The sequence below is a fragment of the Pan paniscus genome, chromosome 18 (assembly GCF_029289425.2).
Source record: "Pan paniscus chromosome 18, NHGRI_mPanPan1-v2.0_pri, whole genome shotgun sequence".
NCBI lineage: Eukaryota > Metazoa > Chordata > Mammalia > Primates > Hominidae > Pan > Pan paniscus.
The window spans coordinates 67,330,988-67,346,584 of NC_073267.2; positions in this window are offsets into that span (position 1 = coordinate 67,330,988).

Sequence of the window (15,597 nt, forward strand, 5' to 3'; positions counted from 1 at the left end):
GTACAATTTAGAAAATCAAACTGGGGCTCTGGCTCACGCCTGTAATCCCAGCACTTCGGGAGGCCGAAGCAGGTGGATAACCTGAAGTCAGGAGTTCAAGACCAGCCTGACCAACATGGTGAAACCCCGTCTCTACTAAAAATACAAAATTAGCTGGGCATGGTGGCACATGCCTGTAATCCCAGCTACTCAGGAGGCTAAGGCAGGAGAATCGCTTGAACTTGGGAAGAGGAGGTTGCAGTGAGCCAAAGATCATGCATTGCACTCCAGCCTGGGCAACAAGAGTGAAACTCTGTCTCAAAAAAATTTAAAAGAAGAAAATCAAACTGGACATCCAAATGATAATTAACTTACATATGTTCATTCATTACCATTGCTGTTACCAGAAAATGGGTCTTGTCCCAGACCCCAAGAGTGGGCTCTTAGATCTCACTTTCTTGGGAAAGAATTCAGGGCAAGTTGCAGAGTATAGCGAAGTTAAGATAGTTTGTTAGAGACTATTACGGAGTAGGGCTTCCTCAGAAAGCAAGAGGAGGAATGCCCCTACTTTAAACTTTTTATTTATTTATTTATTTAGATACAATATCTCCCTCTGTCACCCAGGCTGGAGTACAGTGGCACTGTCATGGCTTACTATAGTCTCAACCTCCCAGGCTCCATTGATCCTTCCACTTTAGCCTCCCAAGCAGCTGAGCTAGAGGTACATACCACCACGCCTGGCTAATTTTTATATCTTTTGTAAAGACAGGGTTTTTTCATGTTGGCCAGGCTGGTCTTCAACTCCTGAGCTGAAGAGATCCATCCATCTCAGCCTCCCAAAGTGCTGGGATTACAGGCATGAGCCACCATGCCTGGCCAAGAATGCCTCACCTTAAACATAGTGCTTGCTTATATAGGTTGTTAAGAATAGCGTACTTCATTACAAAGACTTTTGATCAGCTTGTGACGGGCTATTAGTATTGTTATTTTCCTATGCTACTACTGATTTCCACAAGAATTTATACGTGTACTATTATCTTTAAAGCAAAACCTATTCTTAAACTAAGAATGCATTTTGTTCTTGAAATATTGGGACGTTTCCATAAGTTCTGGGTCTTTATTTGGTAAGTTAGCATCATTAACTCATCCCCTCAGCCATAAATATCTTGTGACCAACAGTACCAACCCCCTGGGAATGGGGAATGCTACCCAGCAGGACTGGCTTTACCCAGCCTTTATTCAAGATGGAGTCACTCTGGTTAGGACATCTCTGACACTATTAACTTTCTATCTCAATTAATTAATTAATTAATAATTAATTAATTAATTAGATAATTAATTTGTTAATTATCAATCTCATAAATGAAACAAAGCTGATCAGGGCAAATGGCTGGTCTGGATGTTCCCAAGGTGGCAGGAAGGACCGTGGACCCAGCGTCCACTTTCCCAGGGGTCGATCGTAAAACAATTTGCACCATGGTACTGGGTGCCAGAAGGCCAGAAGGGCAAAAGGGAGCCATGTGATCAAAATAATCTTTCCTAGGCCAGGCGCGGTAGCTCACACCTGTAATCCCAGCATTTTGGGAGGCCAAGGCTGGTGGATCACTTGAGGCCAGGAGTTCAAGACCAGCCTAACAAAACCCTGTCTCTACTAAAAATACAAAAATTAGCCGGGCGTGATGGTGTGCACCTGTAATCCCAGCTACTTGGGAGGCTGTGGCACGAGAATCACTTGAACCTGGGAGGCGGAGTTTGCAGTGAGCCAAGATTGTGCCACTGCACTCCAGCCTGGGCAACAAAGTGAAACTCTGCCTCAAAATAATAATAGTAATAATAATAATCTTTCCGACAGGTAAAATATTTTCAAGCTGAAGGAGTGGAAGTACTGGCTAGTCATATGTATAGATCATCAAAGAACAAGGATGAGCTTCTGGAAGCGAATTCTGGCAGCTGGGCTTATCTGCTACTCCCTGGGAGCTTTTTGACGTCCTTATTATTATTATTATTTAATTTTCTGTCCTGAGTAGCTGGGGCTACAGGTGCTTACCACTACATCTGGCTTTTTTTGTTGTTGTTGTTGTTGTTGTTTTTAGTACAGACAGGGTCTTTCCCAGGCTGGTCTCAAACTCTTGAGCTCAAGTGATCCTCCCGCCTCAGCCTCTCAAAGTGCTGGGATTATAGGTGTGAGCCACCTTGCCTGGCTGAGATTTCATCAAGCTACTTAGAACATCGTGCAACTTAGAATTCATGAATTGTTTATTTCTGGAATTTTCCATTTAATATTTTTGGACCTTGGTTGACCGAGGGTTACTGAAACCTCAGAAAGCAAAACTGTGGATAAGGGAGGATTACTATATTGCCATTAAGTTGTATTTTAAAAATAATTTCAAAAATTGTATTCAAGTAATATGTGTATTCAATTAAAATTTCATCCCTTCAATGTTTTATAAGTAATTCAAATACCAGAGTGGTAACCATCTTCTAAGAATATTAGCTACAATCCCAATCACTGTTTTTCAAAAAGATGTTGTCAGTCCTGCTTCTGAAATTTCTCTCCAACAGGCCTCCTCCTCCCATTCCCACTGCCCCAACCCAGCCAGGCCCTTACCTTGCACTGCTCCGGGACACCAACCTCCAATCTGAGGGTTTCCTGGTGTCTGGGCTTCCATGCAGCTGTCAGAGTGTTCTTCCTGAAAAGAAACTCCATCTGTGCCATTTTCCGAGCAATACGCTTTACTGGGTTGTCCTGTTCAGGATAAAGTACAAATTCCTGAGCATGACACCTCGGATGAAGTCCGTCCCCTCCTTCCCAGATTACCACCTGCCCCTTTGACCCTGCCCTTTGGTCATCAGCCACAATCAGCTGCTGTCTCCACCAAGCCTCACCAGCTCTCCAAGCCTTCACCCATGATGCTGTCTGCCTGGACTGCCCTCCCTCCCATTCCTCTGCCTACAAGATCCGATATGTGCTTCAGCCTCCAATGTTAGCTCACCAAAATCTTCCCTTTGAATTATGAATGCAGGTGGCTGCAAACTCCTCCAAGTGACCAGAGTGTCCTATAATCACGTCTATTATAGCATCTTTGATTTAGGGGGTGATTTTTGGTTTTTTTGTTTGTTTTTCTTTTTCTTTTTTTTTTTTTTTTTTGCGTTTCTGTATTTCCTAAGAGAATATGAATTCCTAGGATTCTAGGAATTTTTATTCCCAACGTCTAGCACTATGCAAAGCAAAAAGTAGGTACCCAATAACTGCTTTTGGAATGAATAAATGAATCAATGAATGGTACCATGCAAGCTGCCAAAGTGCTTTCTGCAAAGCAACTCTGACCTTGTTGCTCTCTGAGCTGTGCTCCTTCCTGGGTGATGAGGTAACACTGGAAGCTATTAACAGATAAGAAAGAGAGAAAAAAAAAAAAAGGAGGGGAGAGATCTCTGGGTCTCTGACAAATTACTTATTTTCACTGAGTTTCTGTTTCCTCATTTGTAAAACAAAAGTGCTGTCCGGATGAGCTCTGAAGGCATCTTCCAGTTCTCAAATTCCAGCCTGCTTGGCTCCTGAACAACTTTCCTAGAGTCTCTGGCAGCTATAACCCAAGTCTTAGCACCATCTAGTGATAAACAGGCACACAGCGGGGAGGGAAAGCCGGGGAGTGGGGAGGGCGGATAAGAGAAGGAAATGCCAACTTTAATTATATTATGAGCCGGCAAGGAATTAGGTCAAACCTGCAAATACAAAGTTAAACCAAGAGACCTAACTTTATCCTGGGGATGGAATAACTAATTAGCTTCAGAACATGGATGAAGTAGACAATTATAGAATGCCTGAGACATGGAAAAGGCAATAAAACAATTCCTGTGTACCCTGGCCCTCTTGTTCTTTTATCAATTTACTGCTTGTTACTGTAATTAAATATTTTTATTGGGAGGACATGTACTTTTGAAGGGCCTATGGCATGGGACTCCAATAACTCAATAAAACCACAAATTAAGTATTTATTAAGAATATATATGTATTTTCAAGTTTCTTCCTTACTATTTATTTATTTATTTATTTATCTGAGACAGGGTCTTGCTCTGTGGCCCAGGCTGGAGTGCAGTGGCATGATCACAGCTCATCGCAATCTCGAATCCCTGGGCTCAGGTGATTCTCCCATCTCAGCCTCCTGAGTAGCAAGGACTACGGGGATGTACCACCATGCCCAGCTAATTTTAGATTTTTCAGCTAGGCACAGTGGCTCACGCCTGTAAATCTCAGCACTTTGGGAGGCCAAGGTGGGTGGATCACAAGGTCAGGAGTTTGAGACCAGCCTGGCCAGCATGGTGAAACCCCGTCTCTACTAAAAATACAAAAATTAGCTAGGCATGGTGGTGCGTGCCTGTAATCCCACCTACTCAGGAGGCTGAGGTAGGAGAATCTTACCCCGGGAAATGGAGGTTGCAGTGAGCCGAGATCGCACCACTGTACTCCAGCCTGGGTGACAGAGCGAGACTCTGTCTCAAAAAAAAAAAAATTCCAGTAGAGATTGGGGCCGGGGAGGTCTCACTGTGTTTTGCCCAGGCTTGTCTTGAACTCCTGGGCTCAAGTGATTCTCCCACCTTGGCCTCCCAAAGTACTGGGATTACAGGTGTGAGCCCCAAGCCCAACCTCTTTACCTTTATTGGAGTGTGATAAGACCAAAATATGACTAATTAACACTATAGGAAATAAGGATAATTCTGAGAGAAGCAGCGAAACAATAACAAAATACTAGTGTCTACATTCTTTTCTTTAAAACCTACTGACCTACACATTTTTATTAACCTAGTATTTGTTTGCTAAATGACTTTCTAGTTGCCAAAAAACAAGAATAAACAAATCAACTGAACAAATGACAAAATATAAAGAAACAATTGAGCATTGAGTAACAGAAAACTATGTTGAGATTTTGCTATAATCTGTCCCCAGGGCTGTCCTGAGACCATCTTCTGGACAAAGCACACATGTAAAGGGGTAGGTACTTTATAGATACTTTGAGCAATAAGGGCCTTTAGGCCAGGTATGGTGGCTCACGCCTGTAATCCCAGAACTTTGAGAGGCTCAGGTGGGAGGATCGCTTGAAGCCAGGAGTTTGAGACCAGCCTGGACAACAAAGCAAGACCACATTTCTATAATATTTTTTTTTAATTAGCCAGGCATGGTGGTGTGCACCTGTAGTTCCAGCTACTCAGAAGGCTAAGGTGGGAAGATCGCTTCAGTGCAGGAGGGTGAGGCTGCAGTGAGCTATGATTGCACCATTGCACTCCAGCCTGGGTGACAGAATAAGATACTATCTCAAAATAATAATAATAAAATAGGCTGGGTGCGGTGGCTCACGCCTGTAATCCCAGCACTTTGGGAGGCTGAGGTGGGTGGGTCACCTGAGGTCAGGAGTTCAAGACCAGCCTGACCAATATGATGAAACCCCATCTCTACTAAAAATACAAAAATTAGCTGGGCATGGGTGGCACGTGCCTGTTGTCCCAGCTACTAAGGAGGCTGAGACAGGAGAATTGCTTGAACCCGGGAGGCAGAGGTTGCAGCGAGCCAATATCATGCCATCGCACTCCAGCCTGAGCGACAGAGCAAGACTCCATCTCAAATAATCATAATAATAAAATAAGGGCCTGTGAGTGGGGAGCAAGTGAAATCAGTCCTACATTTAGGCCATTTCTAAAGTGAGATTCCATTGTAATGCATAATTACATTTGCAAGTCGTAATAACCTATGTCTGCATGTACATTACCTTATAAACCTGTTCTTACTCATCCATTTGGAGTCTAATGGAACCTGTGTAACCATTTATTGACTGATACATTATATACGCAGTAATGATTATTGCATAACCCCAAGAACACAGAGAGTACAAATCTGAAACTGGACCATTTCACTGCAGTGCCATATTTTCCAAACCCAAAATAAGGCCACTTGTACTGACAAGAATGTGCACATGACAAAAGGAAAACGAGGTCTGATAACACACAGCACCTCCAGGTGACTTCCCTCTTGGCACATTTATAACCTAGAAGTGTTTGAAAAAGGAAGAAACTGCAGAGGGAAAAAGCAAGTCAGCGTTTTTTTTGCCTGGAGTTGGAATCCAATGGTTGGGTTTTGGAGACTGCTTTGAAGGAAAACGATGACTCGCTGGGCAGGTGCGTTTCAGACACTAACAAACATAAAAGAATGTAGGGAGTTATGGGTGATGGACTCATGAGACAGGTCTGTGCCTGATTTTTCTATTTTGCCTGCTATTAACTATATGCCTCAACCTGTAAGCTTACAGACGTATTTCTTTTATGGCTGATACAGTTACATAAAGGATGATACGTTTCATTTGGATAAACTCAATTTTATCTGAAAAATCCAAAAGCATTTCAAACATACAGAGTTGAAAGACAAACTTTTTTTTTTTTTTTTTTTTTTTTGAGACAGGGATTTACTCTGTTATGCAGGCTGGAGAGTAGTCTCGTGATCGCAGCTCACTACAGCCTTCACCTCCCAGGCTCAAGGGCTCAAGATATCCTCCTAGCTCAGCCTCCTGAGTAGCTGGGACTACAGGCGTGTGTCAACAAGCCTGGCTAATTTTTGTATGTTTTGTAGAGATGGAGTCCTAGTATGTGTTGCCCAGGCTGGTCTCAAACTTGTGGGCTCGAGCAATCTGCCCGCCTTAGCTTCCCAAAGTGTTGGGATTACAGGCATGAGCCACCGCACTTGACCAAAAAACAAACTTTAAACAAATAATAATTTTTAATTATAATAATGCTTAAATAGGTAACCAAAGTACTTCAGGAGATGATCCATTAGCCCAGCGCAAAGCCATCAGCTTCATAATAAAACCTTGGCAAATTTAAAACACCTGCAATTCATTTCATGCCTCGTGATTTAAAGTATATTACATTAATGTGAAAAATTACCTTCTGAACTCGCACTCATTGAAGTGTAAATGTGCTCTCCTTCCCCCCCGGCCCCCGCCACTTCCCCATTTCATCCTGAAATTCCATTTGTAAATTCTGTACATCCACAGATGCCATAGTCATTACCTCGTTTTTTGTTGATAAGTCTTCTCTGCCTAGAGGTTTTTATAAGAGTTATTTTTCCTGTAATGAATACTCAGCAATTCAGGCCCATCTTTTCAGCTGGCTGGATGCTAGTGTCCCTTGATTAATGGACCTGCCAACTCGATGAGGTGATACCACACCAACAAAGGCTCAGCCTAGAAAATGTCACCTCTTATCCTGGTTGCCCAAGCACTTCTGTTTTATGAGCTTTGTGTGCCTCCCAGATGTGCCTAGTATTTCATTTTGGGTTTTGTTAATAAGAAGGCAAGTAACATGAAAGCAGGTAATTGGATTATTTAATGCAGTAGAAATAATTTCTTTTGTTCAAATAATGTGCTTCATATGATACACTTTTTTTTTTTTCTATTTTTCATTCCTGTCAGCTAAACTGCTACTTAACCATTTAAGTCAATGTATAGGTCAATACAAACAACATTATTTTTTCTGCCTGGAGAGAAAGGCTTACAATAAGAATTGTTTGAGAAGGAAAAAAAAAAGTCCTCAAATAAAAACATTTTGCTTTTTTTAAAATGTGCTTTAATAAGACAAAGACATGGAAACCCTAGTTAAAAGTTAAAGTTGTGAACTTTGGTAGCAAATTTTGCTTGTACTTTTTTTTATAGAGACAGGGTCTTACTATGTTGCCCAGGCTGGAGTGCAGTGGCGTGATCTCGGCTCACTGCAACCTCCACCTCCCGGGTTCAATCGATTCTCCTGCCTCAGCTTCCCAAGTAGCTGGGATTACAGGTGCCTGCCACCATGCCTGGCTCAAATTTTTGTATTTTTAGTAGAGATGGGGGTCTCAGTATGTTGCCCAGGCTGGTCTCAAACTTGTGGGCTCAAGCAATTCACCCATCTTGGCCTGGCAAAGTGCTGGGATTGCAGGCATGAGCCACTACACCCGGCCTAAAAAATATATATTTTGCTTTAATAAGACAAAGACATGGAATCCCTAGTTAAAAGTTAAAGTTATGGCTGGGCACGGTGGCTCACGCCTGTAATCCCAGAACTTTGGGAGGCCAAGGCAGGCAGATCACCTGAGGTTGGGAGTTCGAGACCAGCCTGACCAACATGGGGAAACCCCGTCTCTACTAAAAATACAAAATTAGCCAGGCATGGTGGCACACGCCTCTAATCCCAGCTACTCGGGAGGCTGAGGCAGGAGAATTGCTTGAACCTGGGAGATAGAGGTTGCGGTGAGCTGAGATTGTGCCATTGCACTCCAGCCTGGGCAACAAGAGTGAAACTCTGTCTCGAAAAAAAAGTTGTGTACTTCGGTTTTTTGTTTGTTTTCTTGTTTGTTTGTTTTTTGGAGACAGGCCTTCACTATGTTGCCCAGGCTGGAGTGCAGTGGCTATTCATGGGCATGCTCATGACACACTATACCCTTGAACTCCTGGGCTCAAGTGATCCTCCCACCTCAGCCTCCCAAGTAGCTGGGACTACAAGTACAGGCTCCAGCTCCAGGTGCATGCACTTTTTATTTATCATTATTATGGCCTAAGATGGCTGCTGAATGTACTTTTTATGTTGTTGATAAGATTCCATTTCTTTTTTTTTTTCTTTTGAGACGGAGTTTCACTCTGTTGCCCAGGCTGGAGTGCAATGGCACGATCTCGGCTCACTGTAACCTCCGCCTCCCAGGTCCAAGCGATTCTCCTGCCTCAGCCTCCAGAGTAGCTGGGATTATGGGCACCCGCCACCATGCCTAACCAATTTTTGTATTTTTAGTAGAGACGGGGTTTCCCCATGTTGGTCAGGCTGGTCTCAAACTCCTGATCTCAGGTAATCCACCCGCCTTGGCCTCCTAAATTGCTGGTATTACAGGCATGAGCCACCGTGCCCGGACAGATTCTTTTTCAGTAGAAGAACCCTAACTCTCAGACTGTAAATAGGCAAAATTACGTGCTACTCCAAGCTTCTGAATAAAACATTCTTAAGAAATTATGCAGGGCCAGGCGCAGCGGTTCACACCTGCAATCCCAGCACCTTGGGAGGCTGAGGCCGGAGGATTGCTTGAGCCCAGAAGTTCAAGCCCGGCCTGGGCCACATAAGGAAACCCCTGTCTCTACCAAAATTTTCAATATTAGCCAGGCATTGTGAAATGCGTGTCTATGGTCCCAGCCAATTGGAAGACTGAAGTGATCGTTTGAGCCCAGGAGGTCAAGGTTGCAGTGAGCCATGATCGTGCCACTGAGCTCCAGTCTGGGCAACAGAGTGAGACCCTGTCTCTAAAATAAATAAATACATAAATAAAGTAACCATGGAGCAGAATAAATTTCAAGGGGATTATGAAGACTAATGATCCCAAAGTTATAAAACAATGGGACTGCCCCCAAAAATGTATTCCACAATTTGAATAAAGGAAAGTACTTATGTAAGCACAAAATACCACGCTGGGGCCCAAATAAAAGAAGTTAAAAAAAAAAAACAAAAAAACCCACTTCTTTCAATGCCTGGGGGGATATGCAAAATATAGGCCTCAAAAGAAACAAAGAGTAGAGCATGAGTACATGAGTACATAATTTCCATAACCACACAAATCTAAAATGTAATAAAATTATAAGAAAGGGTGGGCCAGGCGAGGTGGCTCACACCTGTAATCCCAGCACTTTGGGAGGCAGAGACAGACAGATCACTTGAGGACAGGAGTTCGAGACCAGCCTGGTCACCATGGTGGAACCCCATCTCTACTAAAAATGTAAGAATTAGCCGGGCATGGTAGCCCACACTTGTAATGCCAGCTATTCGGGAGGCTGAGACAGGAGAATTGCTTGAACCTGGAAGGCGGAGGTTGCAGTGAGCTGAGATTGTGCCATTGCACTCCAGCCTGGGCAACTGAGTGAGATCTTGTCTCAAAAAAAAAAAAGAAAAAGAAAAAGAAATAAAAGAAAGGGAACATAAGCCCAGAGCCAAGATAGCTAGACACAGCATCCAATGGAGAGGAGGCTCTGAGCTCTTCCAGGGCTGGCAGAGGTACATCAGCGCGGCCAAACACAAGGACCAGAAGGCTAAGAGAGAAGTGAGGACATCCAGGTCCCATACATACCAAACTTGACCAACGTCAAGACTAAATGGCCGAAATCCAATTTAAAAAAGCAGTCGGCCGGGTGTGGTGGCTCACGCCTGTCATCCCAGCACTCAGCACTTTGGGAGGCCAAGGTAGGTGGATCACCCGAGGTCAGGAGTTTGAAACCAGCCTAGCCAACATGGTGAAACCCCATCTCTACTAAAAATACAAAAAATTAGCTAGCTGAGTGTGGTGGCAGGCGCCTGTAATCCCATCTACTCAGGAGGCTGAAGTAGGAGAATCACTTGAATCCGGGAGGCAGAGATTGCAGTGAGCCGAGATCATGCTACTGCACTCCAGCCTGGGCAACGAGAGCGAAACTCCACCTCAAAACAAAACAAAACAATGACTAAGATAAATTATTAGAGGGAGTTAAAAAAAAAAAACATATAAGATGTTGACGATATCATTCACAAACATTCCAATGGCAATGAGAACAACAGCATGCAGTAAGCATAAGTAATAAGACACTCAATTGAATGTAGTATGAGAAAGCCGGTTGAAGACACCACAGACATGCAGCTTCCTAATGCATGGAATATAGGATTTAAGCCAGCCAGCCTTGTTGGCTCATGCCTGTAGTCCCAGCACTTTAGGAGGCAGAGACAGGCAGATCACTTGAGCCTAGGAGTTTGAGACCAGCCTGGGCAACATAGTGAGACCCCATCACTACAAAAAAATACAAAAATTAGCCAGGCATTAATTAGCTGGGCATGGCGGCACATGCTTATAGTTCCAGCTATTTGGGAAGTGGGTGGTGGAAGGATCACTTGAGCCCGGGAGTCAGAGGTTGTAGTGAGCTGAGATCACCCCACTGCACTCTAGCTTGGACAACAGAGTGAGACCCTGTTCCAAAAAAAGAAAAAAAGAAAAAAAGATTTAGGCAAGCTTTCAGAAGAAACCAAAGTTTATAATACAACAAAACATTAAAGAAATGCAGTCTCTATAGCTGACCACTTCCTCGTTTTGTTATATTGTCCTAAAAGAGTAATTGTCTCTAATCATTCTACAGTGAATCTTCTGCTAGGTATTAAACAAACATTATAAAGAAATTACTAATGAAATCTGTTGATAGAATTAAGAAAAAAAAAGAAAGACATTGTTAAGTAGAACAATTCTAAATCCTCAAGCATGCATAACTGAGCGCTGTTAGTTGTCTCATTCAATGTCATATCAATTTGCTGAGAAATTAATAAGATAGCCTCATTTTTTCATATTAACAATCTCAAGCAGATATTTTTAGGGTCCTGCTCATTAGAACTGGGTAGATGCCCTTTGACTTCCCTTTAAGCAAATCTGAGAAATTCTATGATTCAACAAGCATTTTTCTTTGTTTCTGTGTTTACAGGCATTACTCATATCTGGAAGAATCATCCCAGACTGCAATGAATAATTCAAATCTGAATCATACCAAGGTTCTAATCCCCTTTTCTCATCTTCAAATAGTGCTTTTCTTTTTTCTTAATCTTCTTCTTCTTTTTTTTTTTTTTTTTTGAGACAGAGTCTTACTCTGTCTCTTAGGCTGGAGTGCAGTGGCGTGATCTTGGCTCACTACAATCTCCACCTCCTGGGTTCAAGTGATTCTGCTGCCTTAGCTTCCAAAGTAGCTGGGACTACAGGCGCATGCCACCATTCCCGGCTAAGTTTCGTATTTTTAGTAGAGACGGGGTTTCACCATGTTGGCCAGGCTGGTCTCGAGCTCCTGACCTCATGTGATCCACCCGCCTCAGCCTCCCAAAGTGCTGGGATTACAGGTGTGAGCCACCGAGCCTGGCCCAAAAAGTGATTTTCCATGGTCATTGTGCAATGCTCTTGCGGAGTAATTAGAAATAAAAGACCTACAAACACTCTCAGTTCTATCCTTTCAAGTAAATTTAGATTCAGGTGGAATGCAAAGTATTATCTCTGGTGCGAATTTTGTGGCTCATACTTCCTCCTGGCAGCTTGTTTTTTGTTGTTGTTGTTGTTTGTTTGTTTTGTTTTGTGGGTGCTGTTCATGACTAATTTGCCAAAAGTCATCCAATATATTATCATATTATCCTTCATTGAATTGAGGCCAATCTAATTTTTTTTTTTTTTTTTTTTGAGATAGGGTCTCTCTCTGTCCCCCAAACTGGAATGCAGTGGTACCATCACAGTTCACTGCAGCCTCGACTTCCTGGGCTCAAGCAATCCTCACACCTCAGCCTTCTGACTAGCTGGGACTATAGGCATGTGCCACCACCCCTGGCTAATTTTTATTATATATATATATTTGGTGGAGTCGGGTTTTCGCCATGTTACCTAGACTGGTATTGAACTCCTGGGCTCAAGTGATCCTGCTGCCTCGGCCTCTCAAACTGCTGTGGTTACAGGCGTGAGCCAGCGCACCTGGCCCTGATTTTAAAACTTATTACTTATATTTGACTTATATGTGGAAGTTTTCCATGGTATCTGAATTATTCTTTTGAACCTGCCTGGAAACACTTCACGTGACCCTCTCCTCTACCCACTTTTCATTAAGGAACAAAACACTTGATTTCAGAAATTTGGAAATGTGGCTGGGTGCGGTGAATCATTTGAGGTCAGGAGTTCAAGACCAGCCTAGCCAGCATGGTGAAACACTGTCTCCACTAAAAATACAAAGATTAGCCGGGCGGTAGTGGCGCGCACCTGTATTCCTAGACACTCTGGAGGCTGAGGCAGGAGAATTGCTTTAGTCTGGGAGGCGGAGGTTGCGGTGAGCCAAGATTGCACCACTGCACTCAAGCCTGGGCGACAGAGCGAGACTCTGCCAAAAAAAAAAAAAAGAAAAAAAGAAAGGAAGGAAGGAAGGAAAGAAAAGGAAGAAATTTGGAAATGTGAAAGGTGGGGACCCAGTCTCCCCAGATTCTTGATAATGCGCTTTGGAGCCATTTGTCTAGTTAACTGCCTTCATCAGAAAGGATCCTAAAGCTTCTCTCACCTCCCTCCGGGAGACGGCCAAATGGCCACAGCCGGTCCTAGGTCTCTTGGCTAGCTCCAAAATGCCGGGAAGACTCCGGCGCTCTCTCACTAGGTATTTATATGTCAAAGGGAGAAAGTCCCAGAACTTGAAGACCCCGCTAGGTGGTTAAAGCTGAGACACCTGGGGCTATCTCGTTCCGGGTGAGGCTTTATTTACATATCAAAGGGCTGGGGTTAGGTTTCGGGCCCATTAAGTTTCCAAGGAGACCCTTTCAAAAAGGGAGGGGAATAGCTACCTCCTTCGCCTTTATAAGCAGAGAAAACTTGTCCTTCATCTATGGAGTGTCGGGCTACTTGCACGGGACATTTCCTGGCCAGGAGTAAGGCTTAAGGGGAGGCTGGGAGCGGAGGCTATGTACTTATTATTTGCTAAAAGGTAATTAATATAAAATCTGTCTCTGATCCCAAACACCTGTGTGTGTGCATTCAGGATAAAATTAATAAAGATAAATATTAAAAAACCACTGGCAGGCCAGACGTGGTGGCTCACATCTGTAATCTCAACACTTTGGGAGGCCAAGATGAAAGGATTGTTTGAGTTAGGGAGTTCGAGACCAGCCTGGGCAACATAGGGAGACCCCTGACTTGTCCCCACCACCCCCTATCCCCCGTCTCTACAAATAGTTAAAAAAAAAATAGCCAGGTGTGGAGGTGCATGTCTGTGGCAGGAGGATCACCTGAGTCCTGGAGGTCGAGGCTGCAGTGAGCTGTGATTGAACCACTGTACTCCAGCGTGGGTGACAGAGCAAGACCCTGTCTCAAAAACAAGAACAATGAAACACTGACAGGACAGGCTGGATGTGGTCGTACATGCCTGTAATCCCAGCAAGGAGGCATAAGGATTGCTTGAGGCATGGAGTTCTAGACCAGTCTGGGCAACATAATGATACCCCATCTCTGTAAAAAACAAAAACCACTAACAGCAGCCTGGGGTGGGTGCTTTCCCTCTTCCTCCACCAATCATGATTGGCTCTGGAGAAGGAGGGTGCCAGGATGGCTCTGGCCCAAGGTTGGCCCTAGAGGCTGCAGCCCTAATTGCTCTGGGCAGGAGAGACACTCATCCTCACCTTGCAGAATTGCCAGATAAAATACAGGGCGCCAAGTTGAATTTGAATTTTGGATAAATAACCATTTTTTTTAGCATAAGTATATCCCAAGTATTGCATGAGATATACTTAAGCTTAAAAAAAAAACCTTCATTGTTTATCTGAAATTCAAATTTACCTGGGCTTTCTGTATTTTTACTTGCTAAATCTGGAACTCAACCATGGTGACCAGGGAAGAGGACCCCCTGGAGATGCCAACACCTTATGCCCATTGAAAGAATAATACAAGGGCTAGGAGCAATGGCTCACACCTGTAATCCCAGTACTTTGGGAGCCCAAGGTGGCAGGATCACTTGAGGTCAGGAGTTCGAAACCAGCCTGGCCATCATGGTGAAACCGCATCTCTACCAAAAATACAAAACTTAGCCGGAAATCACTTGAACTCGGGAGGCAGAGGTTGTAGTAAGCTGAGATCACGCCATTGCACTCCAGCCTGGGCAACAGAACAATACTCCGTCTCAAAAAATAAATTAATTAAATAAGGGCACTCAGGCCGTCTTTCTTTTCATTTCAGAAGAGATATCGAAGGAGATAGTGCTCAGGAAATTGAATCTAGGAAATGTTACTCTACAATTTTTTGGTTACAATGAGTTTATCAAACATCCTTTGAATCTTCTTCCTTTTTTTTTTTTTTTTTTTTTACAGAGTCTTGCTCTGTCACCCAGGCTGGAGTAGTGCAGTGGTGTGATCTCGGCTCACCACAACCTCCACCTCTCGGGTTCAAGCAACTCTCCTGCCTCAGCCTCCCGAGCATCTGGGACCACACACGCGTGCCACCACGCCCGGCTACTTTTTGTATTTTTAGTAGAGTAGGGGTGTCAGCATCTTGGCCAGGCTGGTCTTGAACTCCTGACCTTGTGATCCACCCGTCTCAGCCTCCCAAAGTGCTGGGATTACTGTGCCTGGCCCTGAATCTTCTCATAACAACCTGGAAGGATTATTTTCTTCCTCCCACCTTAGGGATGAAACACCTGAGGCCAGAAAGCAACTAGAACAGTGTTTGGCACAAAGAAAGAATTTTTAAAAATATTTATTGAATGAATGAAAGTTACCCAGGTGTGATTTCACTGCAGGTTGGTGGCAGCAGAACAGTGGCCTTTGGGTTCTTTTCTCATGGCTGTTTCTGTCTCTAGCCAAGTGCTGATTCCCTGAGAATAAATCCCTTTGCTGTCTTAAGTTTGAATTTCCTCATCTATTATTTGGGTCTGCTCATTTGCTTCTTGATCACGCAGCAGCGTGGACAAGACTATCTGAATGGGGAAAAAGTTTCCAAAGCCCTAAAGCACCATCACCTTTGTTCTCGGTCCAGTAGTAAAAGGCAGCAATGAGGCAGGGCGTCCAAAGGGTTATTGATGAGGAGGTTTCTGTCCCAGGGGGCTTTGC